The sequence below is a fragment of the Leiobunum rupestre genome, chromosome 10 (genome assembly GCF_980474605.1).
Source record: "Leiobunum rupestre chromosome 10, qqLeiRupe1.1.hap1, whole genome shotgun sequence".
Lineage (NCBI taxonomy): Eukaryota > Metazoa > Arthropoda > Arachnida > Opiliones > Sclerosomatidae > Leiobunum > Leiobunum rupestre.
The window spans coordinates 21,763,969-21,782,328 of record NC_143393.1 but is presented as its reverse complement, the minus strand read 5'-3'; the positions used below and the strand labels follow the sequence as shown (position 1 = coordinate 21,782,328).

The 18,360-nt window shown below is 35.0% G+C and overlaps 1 protein-coding gene and 1 long non-coding RNA gene across 4 annotated transcripts in view; one reads left to right on the top strand and one right to left on the bottom strand.

Annotated features, from left to right (window-relative positions):
* The window catches only part of LOC149925033 (metabotropic glutamate receptor 2-like), a 250,617-nt gene that overhangs the window by 7,353 nt on the left and 224,904 nt on the right, over positions 1–18,360 (top strand). The gene's annotated exons all lie outside the window — the stretch shown is intronic.
* LOC149925034 (uncharacterized) lies at positions 9,208–10,287 on the bottom strand. 3 transcript variants are annotated; one of them, XR_016476991.1, is made up of 3 exons: positions 9,684–10,287; positions 9,472–9,621; positions 9,208–9,380 (listed from the first exon to the last, which is right to left on the bottom strand). It is a non-coding gene; the product is annotated as an uncharacterized LOC149925034 (long non-coding RNA). The 3 variants fall into 3 exon arrangements; XR_016476992.1 differs by having other exon boundaries at positions 9,483–9,621; XR_016476993.1 differs by having other exon boundaries at positions 9,208–9,621; positions 9,684–9,840; positions 9,969–10,287.

Genomic DNA, 18,360 nt, shown 5'->3' with positions numbered 1-18,360 from the left:
TTCGCCAGTAAAGTGAACATAAATTGAACGACTAAATCGCCAACAAAAGTTGTGATAAATTTTTCGGGCAAATGAAATACGTTTTCGGACATACGATCGTGTTTTCCGGCATTCAGACAAATGATCATTCGGACATTTGTACCTTCGTTCAGACAAATGAAATTCAAACAAATGTACCCAAATCAAAATTTTAGTCATGAAGTATCTTGTCATTTTTATGTAAATAATTTTTAATATAGTTATAAAGCCATGACTCGAAAAACAATGATAACTCAAGATTTAGGTTTTATACTTCCGATTCTACTTATTTCTCTGTTGTGTATTCGAGGGAGTGTTTACATTCTTGTCTACATTTTAAATTTTTGTGTACACTCTTAAAAAAAGGTTTATTTTCAAACCTTTAAGGGGTTTTTGTGGTCTCATATTTAAGACCTGAACAGGTTTATAAAAGATGTTATTCTACACCTTAAATAACATTTTTCCTTTTAGGGTGTTTATTTACACTGTTTGGGGTGCTTTGGTCCTCGGTTTTGGTTCCTTTATTACACTGTTTGTGGTATAAAATTACTACTTTTAGGTAACAATGTACTAAACGATTCCTTTCAGGGTGTTACACTACTCCCTTAAGGGTTCTATCATATTCCCTTTAAAGTGTTAAACTATCCCCTTTAGAGTACTTAACTACTGCCTTTGGGGATCTACAATATTCCCTTTAAAGTGTTAAACTACTCCCTTTAAAGTGTAAGACAACTCCCTTTAAAGTGTTAAACTAATCCCTTTAAAGTGTTAAACTAATCCCTTTAAAGTGTTAAACTACTCCCTTTAAAGTGTTAAACTAATCCCTTTAAAGTGTTAAACTACTCCCTTTAAAGTGTTAGACTACTCCCTTTAAAGTGTTAAACTACTCCCTTTAATGTGTTAAACTACTCCCTTTAAAGTGTTAGGCTACTCCCTTTAAAGTGTTAAACTACTCCCTTTAAAGTGTTAGACTACTCCCTTTAATGTGTTAAACTACTCCCTTTAAAGTGTTAGACTACTCCCTTTAAAGTGTTAGACTACTCCCTTTAAAGTGTTAGACTACTCCCTTTAAAGTGTTAGACTACTCCCTTTAAAGTGTTAGACAACTCCCTTTAAAGTGTAAGACAACTCCCTTTAAAGTGTTAAACTACTCCCTTTAATGTGTTAGACAACTCCCTTTAAAGTGTTAAACTACTCCCTTTAATGTGTTAGACAACTCCCTTTAAAGTGTTAAACTACTTCCTTTAAAGTGTTAGACTACTCCCTTTAAAGTGTTAGACTACTCCCTTTAATGTGTTAAACTACTCCCTTTAAAGTGTTAGACTACTCCCTTTAAAGTGTTAGACTACTCCCTTTAAAGTGTTAGACTACTCCCTTTGGGGTACTAAACTACTGCGTTAAGGTAGCTACACCCTACTCTATTTACGGTGTAATATATCACCGTTTATACCTTTTCTGGTTTTAAATTGGGGACAATAAAAAACCCTTAAGGGTGTATATATTAACCCTAAAGAGTGTTTTATATATATTTCAGAACCTTAATATACCATTTAAGAGTGTAGGTAAATACTACTGTTTACTTTCTTAATTTCGTTAAGAATGAAACACTAAAGCAAATAATTTTTATAACAACGTTATAAATACGTAAAAAAATATCTTTTTAGATTTTAGAAGCAGCCTCGTAATTTTTACCTAATTTCCAATACATAAATAAAACCCTTCATCATTTAAGAATCATTTCGATAAATAATGAACGAATAAAGAATTTCAAAATTTCACGAGTTAAAATTAAAGAAAATGTTCCATAAATCACTCAGAAAAATCGTTGAAAATGAAATGCGGGAGTTATTTTTTGAGTGGAGGGATTCAACCCCATTATACCGTTCGAGGGAGCTACCCCGAACCCATTCTCTAACAAAAATCTATCTAGTGGCCTTTTTCGTACCCAAAATTGCTGCTCAACAACCGCAGCCTAACGATTTTATTCAGCCTTTGAATAGTTTCAAGACTTAGCTTAATATTTTTAAGGACAGTATTCATACGAGTGGGTAGCTTTTTTCCTTTTATTAAAGAGCTCTATATAGTTGACCGATTTCACTGTGATCAGAAATATAATGTATATTTTTTGAGAAAGGTATACGTCTATTACATAATAATAGTAATAGTAATAATAATCAGCTAAGCTAATACCCAAGGAATAATAATTTTTTATAACAAGGTTATAAATCGGTAAAAAAATATCAATTTAGATTTTAGAAGCGTTCTCGTAATTTTTACCAGCTGCTAGGAATCCATACCTCTACTTGGAATGCTAATCCGGCCGTATCGCGTATGGTAAGATCACTCTGACGGCTTTGGCCCTGCCTACGAGAGAAACAATACCCTCTGCGCGCGCTCCCCTCTCACGTTGTTGTTCGTTAAGTTAACATAGTGACGTCCAAAAAACCGTCAACCACATCGAGACGAAAATATGCCGCGATGAGCATTCCTAGTAGAGGTATGGATTCCTGTTCTTACCTAATTTCCAATACATAAATGAAACCATTCATCATTTAAGAATTTAAAATTTAATAAATGAGTTAAAATTAAAGACAATCACTCAAACAAACCGTTCAAAACGAAATGAGGGGGTTATTTTTTGAGTTATTTTATACCGTTCGAAGGAGCTACCCAGAACCCCATTCTCTACCTGTCTACCATAAATCGTGTCTAGTGGGGTTTTCCTTAATTCCATCTTACCTACGTGACCTAAAATAAACACACAATTTTTCCTAGCATACCCAACAGTTTTTTTGGAAATCAGAATGCACATCTCTATCATTTGCCTAGACTACAGCAAGGTTTCTTTTAAGAGTGAAGACCCCCAACAAAGTTTAGCTCTATTATAACATTTATAATATTTATAATATTTATAACATTTATAGCCATTTCTTGGAAAATACAACGATTCTTCTAGAGCGCTGTAAATATTCATCTAAAATAACCAATGATCATATATCGTGAGGGGTACAATTGTCAATACACTGTTAAAAAAAGGTTTTTATTTTAGACCTCTAAAGTGGTTAAAACTTTTTCCAGAACATATTTAAACCTTCTGCTCTCCAAATTCAGTCCTTTTGTGGAGTGTTTAAGCACTTCATTTACACCTTTTCATCCATTTTACTTCATAAACAGTAAGAAGTTAGAGCTTCTAAACTATATTTTCAGACCTTTAAATGCCCTTATTTAATTAGATTTTTTAAATTATTCAATACAACAATTAATATGGCCACATTAAGCAGGTTTTCTTCTGAGGGCAGTAGCCGAATGAGAGTCTCTGAAGTCGCGGAACAAAGGAGAGTTGCAAAACGTCAAAATTAACTTAAGGGTCATTCCACGTCAAATCGACAACTCATGCAACCATGGGTCGGCCGATCCAAATGAGATTTTTACCACGTAAAATAAGGACAAATTGATGGGCAAATACCAAGTTTTAGCAAAAAATATTAAGCGGTAGAGCAATATGAACAGAAGTCACTTTTTCGAAGTGCCGTAAAGCTCATTTTGGTACCCCAAAGGAAACGTTGAATAAAATATAATATACAAATACGTTTTAAGCAAAATATTCGGTTTTAGTGTAATACATACTGTAGATTTCAAAAAACACCATAGAAAGTTTATATCTTTAATCGTTTGTTTAATAATTATAGTTTTCTTAGAATTTTTCTAAATAACGTAGTATTCAAATACTAGTCTCGAAATTGGTCCATATAATCGTTTTCTTCGTTTAAGGGAGTAGGTGTTTCTATAAAATACTGGAGGTCACAAGCTATAGTTATTGAAGATGGAGAGTCGATAAAAATTTGGAATTTCAAGTCCACGTACGAAACGCGTGTGCCAATTAAATACTAAAAAGCTTAAGATCGTGACATCTATATAGGAGCAACAAAAAATACACCCCACACAAGGAGAACGCGACACAACACTGTGTTAGCCTGTTTAAAGGCTAAATGCATTATCCTTGTGTTTGTTGCTCCTAGGGGACACAGAGAAAATAATTATTTACTTTAATTGCGTTGAAACACGTCAGATTTAGGGAACAAATCAGATACCGGGACCAGGGCTGGACATAAGGATATTTTTTAAATACAATGGGATTGATGAATGATGAATTTATGAAAACGCCATACTCGCCATTATTTATAGAGGTGGGCAAAACAGATAAATTAACTGCCAAAATATCGATTAACCATAAAAATTGCGGTTAACTGTTTATTTATATATATTATCTAGGATAGAAAGGGATTTAACAAAAAATAATTTTATTTTTCGGATAATTGTCGGTTGTGGATAAAAAAAGATAAAGTGATTAATTCCTATCCAAATGCCGACCTCTAATTATTTATGAATATTTAGGTACATTTTTCACTAGTCAAATTGACTAGTGAGCCCCCAGATTTCGATTAATTTTATTAGTCAGAGCATTTATTTTAGTAGTCAAATGCCGTGACTAGTGCCTTTGTCCAACCCTGACCGGGTTAAAAACTTCCTTAAAATCTGTACACCGATTACAGACTTGCTAAATATGTAATCAATTACGTAATCACTTTAAAGCAGACAAAGCTTGTCTTCAAACTTATTTTACTTCTAAAAGGACATTAATGAACTTTTGCCACTTGTTATTAAAGTTCCTCGCCTCATGGATAAAAAACAATTGATAGTTTAATGAAAACAATTTGGTTCAAGGAAGAATATTGTTTGCCAGATTTAAGGCTGTGTCCGGTTTTTTGGGGTAGTTTTTTGGGAGCCCTGGTTTATCTCTGAAACGAAGCACTTTAGGACCCGTGTTTATTAGACATTTTTTACTCATAGAGACCCATAGAATGCATTTAGAAAGTTTCGGTACTCTTATCCGTAACACCCTGTATATTAAAAGACCATTACCCACAATGGAATATTTTGAAATATACATGTTTCACCTCAAAGCAATACTTCTTGTCTCAAATAGGAGATGAATGGGGTGACTACCCCACCAAAACCTTTGGTCAGTTGCCAATCAAGGATCAGTTAGTGTTTTTTACTATTTAAAATCTTTACCAGAGTGGTCAAAATCAGGGTCCCAAAGCAGGTAGCCCTGGTTAAAGGTCATCTCCATATGGATCTTTCTCTTTCATATAAGAAATCTAATGGTATCTGTTGGAATGTAATTAGACAGAAATTAACGTCTTCTATTGTGCCGAGGAACTGTATACAATGGTGTTTGTAATGCTTTGTTTGCAATTTCTCGGATTAATCTACCTCTATCAGCGCTAAATGTGTCGGAAACTGTCTTCCCAGTTTTCCCTTATCTTTTGACGTTTACGTTTAAGGGGATATTCGCGAGTTTAAGCGCTAGAAAACGGATACATTATTACCTTTATCGCTTCCGTGTATCGAAATGCGTTCATCAAGAAATTCGTCAAAGGATGAAAGCCAGACTTTGCGAAATAACAGGAGGGGGAGATAAAAGGGACACGGAATCCCCCCTTTCTACGCCACTGCTGACTACTTTACCTTCACTTTGGATCACCTTTGGGTCATATTTCCTGCTTTTTGGTTGTTAGAATAGTTCTTTTTGGAGATAAAATTATGATATGTATTATCGAATTTTTTTATTCACACGGTCATCCAAGAACTCTGCCTCCCTATTTTCGAATTTATTCAGATCAATTTTTTAAACCTCTATTTATGGTTTATATAAATCTTCAACTTGAAAATTTTAAAACACCATTTCTTAGAGTTGTTATTTTTCTGGAAAAATAAAATGCGAAAAAATTTCCGAAATTTTTTCGAAAATCAGAAAAAGAAAAAATTTAAACATTAATTTTTATGGGTTTTATCGATATAACAGTATAGGCCAAAGTCAGTTAGCTATTTTCAATTCTAGTGGCCTTACACTTACAAATACAGTTAAGTTGACGTAATAAATGAAAAAAAAACCATTTTTTTGTAAATAATTTACGGTAAAACAGATTTCCGAAGGTCGTTTATGCATTAATTGAGAAAAAGTTTATTTAATAACGCCATCTGTTTTTCTTTATAAAAAATAACATAAGCCTATAGTAGTTGTATACTCCTAGGTACATATATACATCATTATGTTACATATGCTAGGAGCAACAAACACAAGGAGAACGCAGCTAACCTTTAACACGTTAACGCAGTGTTGTGTACAAATTTCATTGGACGGGCCTTTACGCTGCACGTTTTACGGAAAGGGGGAAGACAATTTCCGAATTTTTCCCTTTCGACGACAGCAGGCGATAATGCATCTAACCAATGAAAATTGTACACAAGACAAGTTGGCAAGCCAAAATATACCTCTCCTCGGAAGAATGGTCCCTAGTGGTATTAATTTCTCGACACGACCCCCAAAGATATCACCGCAATTCAGAGTTATTTACGAAAAACGTATTCTCGGTTCAAACCCTGCCCGGTATAAAATTTTAATTTTAGTTTTAAATAATTGAGACGAAACAATCAAGTTTAATTTATTCAGAATATTATAAATTAAGTAGTTACAACAGCGAGTTAGACTTACTAAAACAATGCACAATTGAATTTAACCCTTTTTACAGTACATGTTTATCAGTTGAATATAATACTAAGCAAATTTTAATGAAAGAAATATCTACAGATGGTAATTTTATTTTTCTCGCTTACGAAATACTTGCCGCATCTTTAACGCTCATTTTATTTCAACACTCGTAGACTTCCAGTTGACGTTGTGACACATACCGCATGAAAAAGACCAATGCCGTCCAATTTCCAATATCATATAATGACTCGCACACCCAGGAAATCATTGACTGCGTTAGAAGTCGTAGATATCCAAATATCCACACCAAATATATTTACAAGAAGCAAAAACCTTACCATCAACAAAGCACAGAGAGCCACTTGACTAACCGCCAGCTCTTAAAGCAATAAACTTTAAATTATCGTCTTTGAATTAACACAACTATATATAGGTCGTTAATAATACCCGTAAATAAATAACAAAAAACTAACAAAGTGAACCACCCACAGGGTCTACCCTTTAACCCTCTTATCTCGGCTGACTGCGCTAAAACAAGATTTAACCTTTAAAATTTCATTCGTAAAAAAACCAGATTAGGCCTTCATAAATTCATTAATAAAAAAAGACTTTATTACCTATTATCCTTACGATGCGTGTCTTAATTTCAGTGAACCTAAGCAGCTATCGGTGGTTCTGTGGTAGAGCGCTCGACTGCCAAGGCGAATGGTCTGGGTTCGAAACCTGGGTGGCGCATTTTTTTTAATCAATAGAGAAACGCTAAATTAGTATTTCTTCGATGCAATAATTTCAATTTCAATTCTATTTCAATTAAACCAAAATTTCGTACTCTATTAAATACGCTTCCGATAAAGCTGAAGGTCTAATTTTCAATAAGGCGTAACAAGTGTCGGTGGTTCTGTGGTAGAACGTCCGCCTGTCAAGCAGGAGATCTCGGGTTCAAATACCGCCCGATGCGATCGCAAATTGATACTAAGACGAATACCGTGTACAACTGGTGGAAACCCTGCCATTGGACGTTGAGAGGTAGCATTACACTCAGCACTCGATCCGTCCCAAAGTCATTAAGAAGTTGGAGAGAAAACGCCCATATAAACACAACAGACTCAACATGCACAACTATCGGAACGCAAACACAACAAATTCAACACTCACAACCTACGCATAAACATTACAAAAACGTAATACACCAAACCGTCACGACGGTGAGCGAAAAAACACCATCCAAACCAAACCACAAATGAATCCGTTAACGCTCACCGTCACACGGTGGTTTTGCCAACCCTTCGAGAAACTGCGTACGCAGTGATTTCTCTTTGCACCGAAAATGCGAACGCGTTCGCAGGCCTGACAGACAGACCCACAGACAGACACGGTGGTTGTATAACCCCTCCTAGGGGACTTTGTCCCCTCGGAGAGGTAAAAATGCACGACTTTTGACGGGTTGCGTTCTCCTTGTGTTTATTGCTCCTATAGGTTCTACCAAGTAAGAGAATTGCTCCTATAGGTTCTACCAAGTAAGAGAATTGCTCCTATAGGTTCTACCAAGTAAGAGAATTGCTCCTATTCGCTAGCGAAACTGGTATAGGCGGCGCCACAGTCGCTACCCCTGCAGCTTGGTTGGTCTGCGTACTTTGTTGATCAAAACAAACGATTAATATGGCGGATTGTAGGCGCCGAGGTGGCATAAATTGCCTTTTTGTAGTAATACTGCCTTTAAAAATATTACAATTCGAGTAAATGGTGAGAAAAGAACGTTGGAGTTATCGTTTCACAATTTTCCGAAATGCAAAAATCTTTTTAATGTGTGGTTAACTAATATAAAATCAGGGAAGATGCCTAGTTAGTGGGCACAGATTTGCAGCGCCCATTTTAAAGATAGACTTTTTAAAGTTAATATTATTAAATATATATCATAATAACTGTCATTTAGATGAAGAGAATTCAAGAGACGCATGAAATGCAGTGCCATTCCAAGCAATAATTTACCATGTAGACTTATTACAAATCCAATGTAACTAAATAAAAAGAGAGGACCCTACGTTTTGTGAATCGTTTTAAAGGTGATCTGTTTTATTATATACTGCAAAATAAGGAAATGCTAATGAATTAAATTAATTTTAGGTCAAGCCGTTCGATTGTCATTATCGCTGGAAAATATTACATTGAGGCCCACAAAATTATGCGTTAAAAGGGCATATTTTTCTATTTTGTATTGGACCCCAATTTTCCTATCTTTGCCACCCTGATGGTTCGGTATGCGTTTTCGAGTTTATTAATAACATTTCGAGCTGTTGCCGCAGATCCCAATATGATTAAAAATAATACTGTAAATTCAAATGGTTTTTATTTTTAATACTTATTTGCATATGTTAACATTTTATTCACTTCTATTGTAATTTCTAATTAAGTGGTTTCTTCAATGAATTTAATTGCTTTTAACTTTGAATTAATTCTATAATACATTTGTTTTTGCCTTTTTAGTTAACATGGCTTTGAGTAGAAAATTCATAACATAAATAGTTAAGTTCATTTGTTATCTACAAATACTAATTGGCCAAAATTTAAAATAGGAACTAATTTAACATATATTGTCAGTCTCTCTTAATATCAATTAAAAATAGCCCTTGAGAGAATAGACAAAAAAATTAAAAGGCCTAGCTGAATTTTTCCATAGTAGCCTCTACAGTCGTTAGCCAGTAGATTCCTTCCGTTCCAACTTAGTTATTTTGTGCCACTGCCTCTTCAATTGATATTATCTTCGCTACAAATGGACTCTCCACAAATATTTCATCCCGACTAAAAGCTAGAAATAAATTTTTGAGACTAGCTAAGTGACCAAATAAGAGTACATAAACCTTTTTGAGCCAGCCAAATTTAACCCTCGCAACTCTAACCATTTTATTACCGTACAATACCGAAGGCACAGTTAGTTCTTTTCCTTCATTTTACCCCACTTCTAAAGTCAGAAAGTTAGGATAGCTCTCAGTATCTTTATATATAAAATAGACCAGCAATTTACTGCATGTTTACAAAAGCCTGAATTTCTAGAATAATAAGTAAAACAGGTTACATTAAAGAATTGGGGTTTAATAAAAAATATATTTACCCACTATTGCATGAACAATGGACACTTTCAATGCTGTGTTTTCCATCACCAACTTCAAATTTTAACTTTTGTTTTAAGCATCCGCACACCTTATTCTATGGATCAAGAGTAGACTACTCTCCAATATACTTCAAAATTTCAAGCATGGAGCGATTCACTAATATACCAAATAAAATTATTTAAAATACATTATACATTATACAAAATGCTGAAGCTACTAGTCTATGAAATTAGAACAATCTGGGCTTGTTCTAATGTGAAGATAATAATAAATTTCCTACATACCTTTAAAACTTTCAAACTGATCCCGTGTATGAATTCTCCAAGGCCTACTCATAGTGTTGTTAAACTCGAATATTTATACTTATATTTACGAATTCAATACCTATTGACAGTTCAAAGTTAATAAATAAATGTCGTATATACACCTTTGTTAATACAAAACATTCGAACACGCTTTAAAAAATATGCTAAAATCGTTAGTAAAATGTTTTAATTGATGTTATAAAACGCGCATTTTCGCATAACGCCATTACCCGTATCACCCAAATATAGTTCTAGGCAATGTGACTAGGTGGCGCAGCTGTAGTTTTCGGTGGCGAATAGGTTCTACTAAGTAAGATAATTGCTCCTATAGGTTCTATCAAGTAAGAGAATTGCTCCTATAGGTTCTACCAAGTAAGAGAATTGCTCTTATAGGTTCTACCAAGTAAGATAATATTTGAGATGAAGAATTTTGGTAAAGAAGATGTCGCTACTGCCTATCGTCGTACGTTAATTTTCTTCTCTCCAGGACAACGCCGTTAACATGGGCCCCTACGGTAGGCCTTTGCTTATGGGGACCTTATGATAGGCTTATGGTAATAACTTAGAAAGTATTGACAAGTTAGACTTTCGAGAATTAAGCTACGGGATAAACTAACTATATAAAAACCAAACTGGAAATATGTAAAATTTTCATTTTTCGGGGTCTTTATAGGTTCCCGTTTCGCGAGTCAGCGAATAAGAGAAACAGTCTAGCGGCAAAACCACTTATCATTCTTTGACATTTCTAGAACATTTGCGCATGAAAGCCATTTACCGTCTTTTAGACTCTAAAACCAGAACCAAGAAGCCACAGATCGCGTGGGGGGATCAATTCTACGCCCCCCGTCGACGTCTGTGGAGGGGGGGGGGCGTTATATCCTCCAGTGATATCGAAAGCGAGAAGTTCGATGATCGATGTCTGTGCTTCCGGAAAAATTACCACATCATTGGACAGTGGCGCCCAAGTCACGGTGAAGGTACATTCAAGGTAAGGGCAACGTCATTGGCCACTACTCGGTTAGGTAGGGCGATGAGAAATAAGTTTCTCTATACTTTTGCCTAACTTCATCATCTTCTTGTCTGGCTGGGATACGTGGGTCGGGAGAGATTGGGGGCCAAGTTCAGCCACCCTTGATTCATTTCGAGCCGAAAGATGGCGCTGTATTAAGACATTTAATTGCCTTAAACCCGATAACGTCTCTCCACCGTTTTCGCACCATATGGTTGGCTTTCGTACCAGTCACAATTCGCTCTCTCTCTCTTGGCAACCGTTATAAGGGTATTCCTTGGAAACGTCTTCCGGGGTTGGGGCTGAAGAGACGTCTTTGTCAGACTCGAAGAGAGGAGAGGAAAATAAGTGGTAAATTTTCAGAAGTCTTATAAGAGACCTCCAACGAAAAGTTCTCATAGCAGCCATTCTTTGACTTTCAATGAAATATTATGTAAAGACGAACTTAAAAATTGAATGAATATTTTATTCGTATAAATGTCGCATTTTTAAAATATTCATTTATCCTCTTCCACAAATTAATTTTGGCTTTAAATAAGTAATGAAAATATATTTTGTTGTTTCCGGTTCAGTTATTATATCACAGATATTCGAGATAGACCTGCGTATCAAACGTAGAGTTATGATAAATATTTTATTTGTTTAAATGACGCAATTTTAAAACTGACATTTTTCCTAATTAATGCACGAATTATGTTGGGTGTAAATAAGTAATAAGAAGGCGTACGACGGTCAGAATACACACAATCCTCCTGATGTGTTAAGCTTCTTTCAGCTTTTCACAGCAACCCGCAACGCCGGTGACATAACCAATATATATCCACGGCCATACTTATTTGCACTTACACTTATATTTTAGTTCTGTGGTCACAATTATTTGTTAATTCTGGTCAGACGTTGGGTATCACATTTATTTGTTACTTATGGTCACACGTTGAGTGTCACTCTTATTTTTTACTTCTGGTCACACGTTGAGTGTCACACTTATTTGTTACTTCTGCGCAAACGTTGAGGGTCACACTTATTTTTACTTCTGAGCAAACGTTGAAAGCGTGGCGCAAACGGCCTTGAAAAATGCGAAAGGGAAACTGGCGTATAGAACTCTATAAACACCCGGATTTAGAATTTTGGAAGTTGCGGGGGTCCGTATACGCTGTCCAAAAAACCTTACTTAGAATTAAATTAAGCAACGTAATTGCAATTCTAGGTTATATGGAAACCACAGATATTCAAAAATTATAACTTTCATGAAAATCAAACTTAAATTAAGGAACGTTATGTAGAGTTTTAGAAGAAAATATAAAACTACGAAAATTGGGGTCCCGTAAATTACCCCGAAAACTATAACTAAATTTAATATTTACTGATATAACCGAAGGTATAGGTCCGCTGAATCCTAACCTAACCAAAAACATTTTTTTTAACCTTATCGGACTTAATTCAAAATAAAATATCTACCACACAAAGCGAAACCACCGAAAATAGTAAATTGGCCCTAACTGTTGAAGAGATAAGCGCGACACGGCGGCATCGGCTACACTGTACGTGAAACTAATACACACAAATCCCTAGGATTGTGTGTAAAAATATATTTGGTTGTTTCCTGTCCAGTTATTATATCACAGAAGTTCGAGATAAACCAGCGTACCAAACGTAGAGTTATGATAAATATTTTATTTGTTTAAATGACGCATTTTTTAAATTGCGATTTATCCTCATTTACGCACGAATTTTGGGTATAAATAAGTAATAAAAATATATTTGGTTGTTTCCTATACAGTTATTACATCACTGATATTTGAGATATACCAGCGTATCAAACGTTTAAGTTATGATTTAAATTTTAGTTGTTTAAATAACGCATCTTAAAAATTGTCATTTATCCTAATATACGCACGAATTTTGGGTATAAATAAGTAATAAAAATATATTTGGTTGTTTCCAGTGCAGTTATTATATCACAGATATTTGAGATATACCAGCGTACCAAACGTAGAGTTATGATAAATATTTTAGCGTTTTAAATGACGCTATTTTAAAACTGGTATTATAATCCTCATTAATGCACATATTATGGGTATAAATAAGTAATAAAATATATTTGGTTGTTTCCAATGCAGTTATTATATCACAGATATTTGAGATAAACCAGCGTATAAAACTTTTGAGTTATAATTAATATATAAGTTGTTTAAACTAATGCCTTTCTTAAATTTAAATTTATATATATTGATCCATCTGCTATTATGGCCGTTATATAATTCATTGTAAATATCAAATTACAAATTTCAAAAATATTGTTTATTTCATTAGTTTTAAAATTAAGAAGTTAGATGGTCAAGTCTTCATGCTACTTATAGCACCTTATTACGTCTGAATTTTGAGTATAAGTAGATAACTAATAAAAATTTGTTTCGAAGGTTTTGGTTCAGTTAGTATGGCACATATATTGAGGATATAGGGTGGTGCCTTGGGTATTAAATATGTAAATATCTTTTAATTTCGCACCCATTTTGGGTATAAATAGATAATAAAATTGTTCGGTTGCTTTGGGTTCCGTTAGTGTGTTACAGATAATCAGTATAAATAAACATATTTAAAATTTTCGAGTTTGTATAAATATTTTAGTTGTTTAAATGACTTATCTGAAATTGAAATTAATATCTATTGAACCATCTGCTATAATCTCCGTAATATTATATAAAAATAGATAACTAATAAAAAATATATTTCGATGCTTAGGGTGCCAAATATCGAATTTACACGAAGACTTACGAGATGACAAAAAATCCTTAATGACTTATTTCACGCACCTCATAAATAAGCAATTTCCTGACGAGCTACCATCAGTCTTCGACATAAAAGTCAATTAACTTAACTAAGAGGTACAATTGTCGTAAAACATCTCGCTTATGCCTTTGCAAAGTAAAAAAGAGACCCGTTAAATCGTCTTTGAACCAAACAAACTAAAAAAAGTAGAAGGGTTGAGTGTACATTCGCCTTTGAAAAACTAATAATATGTAAAAGGCGTACGGGTTTTACAGCTGTAAGGAATTAGCGACAGCGGCTTTCCCTTTAAAACACGTCTCGTTACTGACGTCCATAAATAAGGGGACGCGGAAAAAACATACTCGTTAACATTGCAAGTAGAGACCCAAATAGCGCTCGTACACGTATCTGCTTATTTCCTTGTCCCCCCATCCTTCGACCCCCTCATGGTCGTTGCCGAAATAAAGTTGGCCTTCGACACCCCCCCCCCCGCGTCCCCTTCTCGCGTTGTGTTGAAAGAGTATCGAAAAATTGCAGCCATTTTTGGACCGAGGACATTCTCAGGGTAATAGACCAAACTGGCTCGAGTCGTCGCTTCTAATCGATGTGCCGTAGAGAACGGGGGCCCTCCCGGCTTAGGGCTTACGCGAAGGGCTTTTCCCTAAGCTATCGCGCTGGCGCTGTTCGGACTACGTGGAAAGGGTACAGTCGGCGTCTACCGTCTCTAGATGCCCTTGCGCTTGATTTAGGTTGAGCTATCCCACTGCCTCTTTCGCTTTTTAACGGAGGTTCATAAATATCGCTTCTAAGTCTCTCTCCCCCGGCATGGTTTATGGTTAGATTTACGGAGTATTTGGAACCGTTCTGATTGTCGGTTGGTCCTTTCTGTTGCCGGAGCAAATTGGCCGTGTTCGATTCCATTTGGTCCGAATTGAGGCTTTTGGGGGCGAAGATATTTATTGGGGATTATTAGGCCACGGTGGTCACTGATCTACTTTAATTCGACACATTTTTATTTGATTCAAAACTAAAGAACGCCTTTCCAAGTTCGATTTGGAAGAAGGTCTACATTTGACCTGAAAACGCCTGTAGAAGTGTTCCAGCCGCAGTACGTCGGTGTTCAGGGAGAAGCTGTCTATACTATTTCAACTCCTGATGCTCGATTTGAGGAAAATACGAAAAAGAGACTACCGATCGAAAATTAGCGAAATCTAGGGAAATACGAGGTGAGGATGATTTTAGAACGAAGTTATTAAAAATTCACGAGATATGACAAACTAGATTAAATTTGAAAAAAAAAAATACAATAAAATAAAGAACTATGCTAGGTTAAGAAAGTTAAACTATCTAGTACATTTCCGGTATATCGTCGGCTGGAATTTCCTAAAGGTTCCTGCGCGTGTTATATTAAACCATTTTAGAAATCCCTGTTGCACAAATTTCAAAGTGATCAATAAATGTTTAATGCCGATTATTATTTTGAAGATTCATTATGGCGTATTTTTAGTATTATGCTTCTAAACAATCATAAAATTACACGTTTCTGGTAATCTCGGCAATACCTGTTCTATACTTACCCTGGAATCACCAAACTGAATTTCTTGGATATGCCTCACTTGTATTAAAAATAAGTTATTACAACTGTTATTAAATATTATCTATGTTAATTAAGCAATTATCACTTTGAAATATAACGCAATAGTCGGTATTTTCCAAAGTTATATAACGCGCGGGGTATATTTAGAAATTCAACCGTAAAGCGACCAAATTAGAAATTCCCGCCGCCGATTTACCGGAAATTCATGCTAGTATTTTCCCGCCAAATGTACTAAATATTTTGCCTTTCTTAACCTACAACTGAGTATAATAGCAAGGCTTTGGAAAATAGGAAATTTTTTGTCCAAAACGGGAAATTTCATTTTCGCGATCTGGCATCGCTGCTCGTTTCGGAAATTAACTTTTTATTCGTTCATGTCGAGTCCGCGACAAGTTTTTTCCAAGGTCGCAATCTAAAACTGTAAAACCAGGAAATTAATTCAAATAACCATGACGGAATTGGCTTTCCTTCGTTGTCATAAAACGCCCGGAAGAAAAAAGATCAAATAAAAAGAATGTGTCGGGCACGTATGAAGCCAGGCGTGTTAGTGAACACACCGCTCTTCGATGGAAACATCGAATGGAACTCTATTTACCCCACTCCCAGAGCCACCGAAAACGGAAGTGATATTTTTTTCGCAAAATTATTTTGAGATTCTAAAATATTTTCATTTCAATTTTATTGACACGCCTCGAAGTCGCGTTTTGTCCTTGACTGTATGTCGACGACAGTTTTTTTCCCCGATAAAAATGAAAGGCAAGAAAAAAAGTTTGTCTTGGAGTTAAAATATTGCCAAAAGCGACAAGTTCATTTAAGCAACATCCGAACGAATGTGTTCAGTTGCGCTGGCCAAAAATCCTCTTTTTGCATACTTTTCCCGGCGGGAGACTTTTGAAGTTGCTTAACCCGATATTCCAATTTATTGGGAAATATGCTCCTTTTCTCACGTTTTTTTTTCATTCTAAAGGAACTTAATTTTGTCGCCATTTTCTCCTCTGGGAGCAGATAGTGCTTTAGGCAAAAACGTATGTCAATATGCTAGAGTAGGTGTTATAGGTTTATTTTCCCATGATGTCAAGTAAAATTTCTCAGCCTGGTTTAGTTAGTGCCATTTTTAGTGTTGTTAATTTTCCAGAAAAATAAAATGCGGAAAAATTTCCAGAAAATTTCCCGAATTGCGGAAAATTTTCTGCAAATCGGAAAAATAAAAAATTTGAACATAAATTACTTTTTAAGGGTTTTTAATTTTTTTTAACTTTTTATCGATATAAAATGTCTAATAACAGTAAAAATACTACAAAACATTAAAATTGTTACATTGTTAATCAGTTTAAAGCTAGTCTAGAGGTTTAGATTTACTTTTAGATTTGAAAAAATGAGGCGAAAATGCCGCTTTATTTAAATTTGCGAGCAATATTAGACTAATCATGGAAAAAAGGCCTCGGTCATTTTCCTAAAAATTTTCTAACTTACAACACCGATTAAAAAGGCGTTGAAGCTTCTAAAAGTTCGCTAATCGAGTTTCATTTTAAACATTCGTGGTAACAAGAATTTATTCTCGTGAACGGAGAATATGTGGGTAGCATAGTGAAAGCCTCGTGATTCCCGGAAATGAAACCACGCCCCTCTTGCCTTTCTGCGTGTAAAATTTCCCCCCTTTCTCGTGCAAGATCACCCCATCTATCTCTCTCTGTATGCGAAGAATATCTTCAGGAAATTATGAAAATTATGAATTTATACAGGAATCCATAGCTCTACTTGGAATGATTACACTGTCGTATCCCGTATGCTAAGATCACGCAGATAGGGCTCGGCGTTCGGATAAGAAATTATCCGTTCATTTCTTAAAATTTTACGAATAAAATCTTATTTGTTGCATATAAAATCGTATAATAGTCGCGAATAATATCCACAAATAAACAGTTAATTGAATTTCTTATGATTAATTGAAATTTTGAAGGTTTCCCCGAGCTCTACACGCTTTGAACCCGCCTACGATAAAAAAAAACCCCTCTGCGCGAGCTCCACTCTCACGTTGTTGTTTGTTAAATTAACATAGTGACGTCAAAAAAAACCGTCTGCCACATCGAGACGAAAATATGCCGCGATGAGCATTCCTAGTAGAGGTATGGATTCCTGATTTATATCAATAAATCCGAACACACTCTTAGTAATAATGACAGTCTTTCTTAAACGTCGAATTTGGTATCTTGGAGACATACGGATCTTATTATCGAAGCAATTTCAGGAGTGAGCCATAGATAATCTTCTTTTGATAGGTATATTTTAGTCGTAATGGCTGCTGCCTTACGTACGGCTTATGGGGAAAGGTCTGTTACGTAATTAGAGTGCGCTTTGTTATTGGCGTTTTATACGCGATGATTATCGATTTTGCTGCTGAGAGAAAAATATTGTGGCATAAATCATTTGAAGGGACTAATATTACCCGTAGAGATTGTCATTATGTCGTGAATTAGAGATGATATTATTGGCGTTCTAAGTGGCCACTCGTCGCTAATATGAATGACAGTTTCAGAGTTTATATTCGTCCTTTATAACGGCCCTGTATAATTTAGGGAAATCTTTTACCTCTGAATATTTAATATTGTCGTTGACAGTTTTGAATTTCTAAACAAGAATACTTGAACTCGCATTAATTAACCTCTCCGTGACGGGCACGCGTGCGAGATCCTTTCAAGGGGTAAACATCAATTTATTTCTAGGCAAGTCAAATATCAAGTAGAATAGTAAAATAACATGTAGAATAGTAAAATAACAAGTAGAATACTAAAATAACAAGTAGAATAGTAAAATAACAAGTAGAATAGTAAAATAACAAGTAGAATAGTAAAATAACAAGTAGAATAGTAAAATAACATGTAGAATAGTAAAATAACAAGTAGAATAGTTAAATAACAAGTAGAATAGTTAAATAACAAGTAGAATAGTAAAATAACAAGTAGAATAGTAAAATAACAAGTAGAATAGTAAAATAA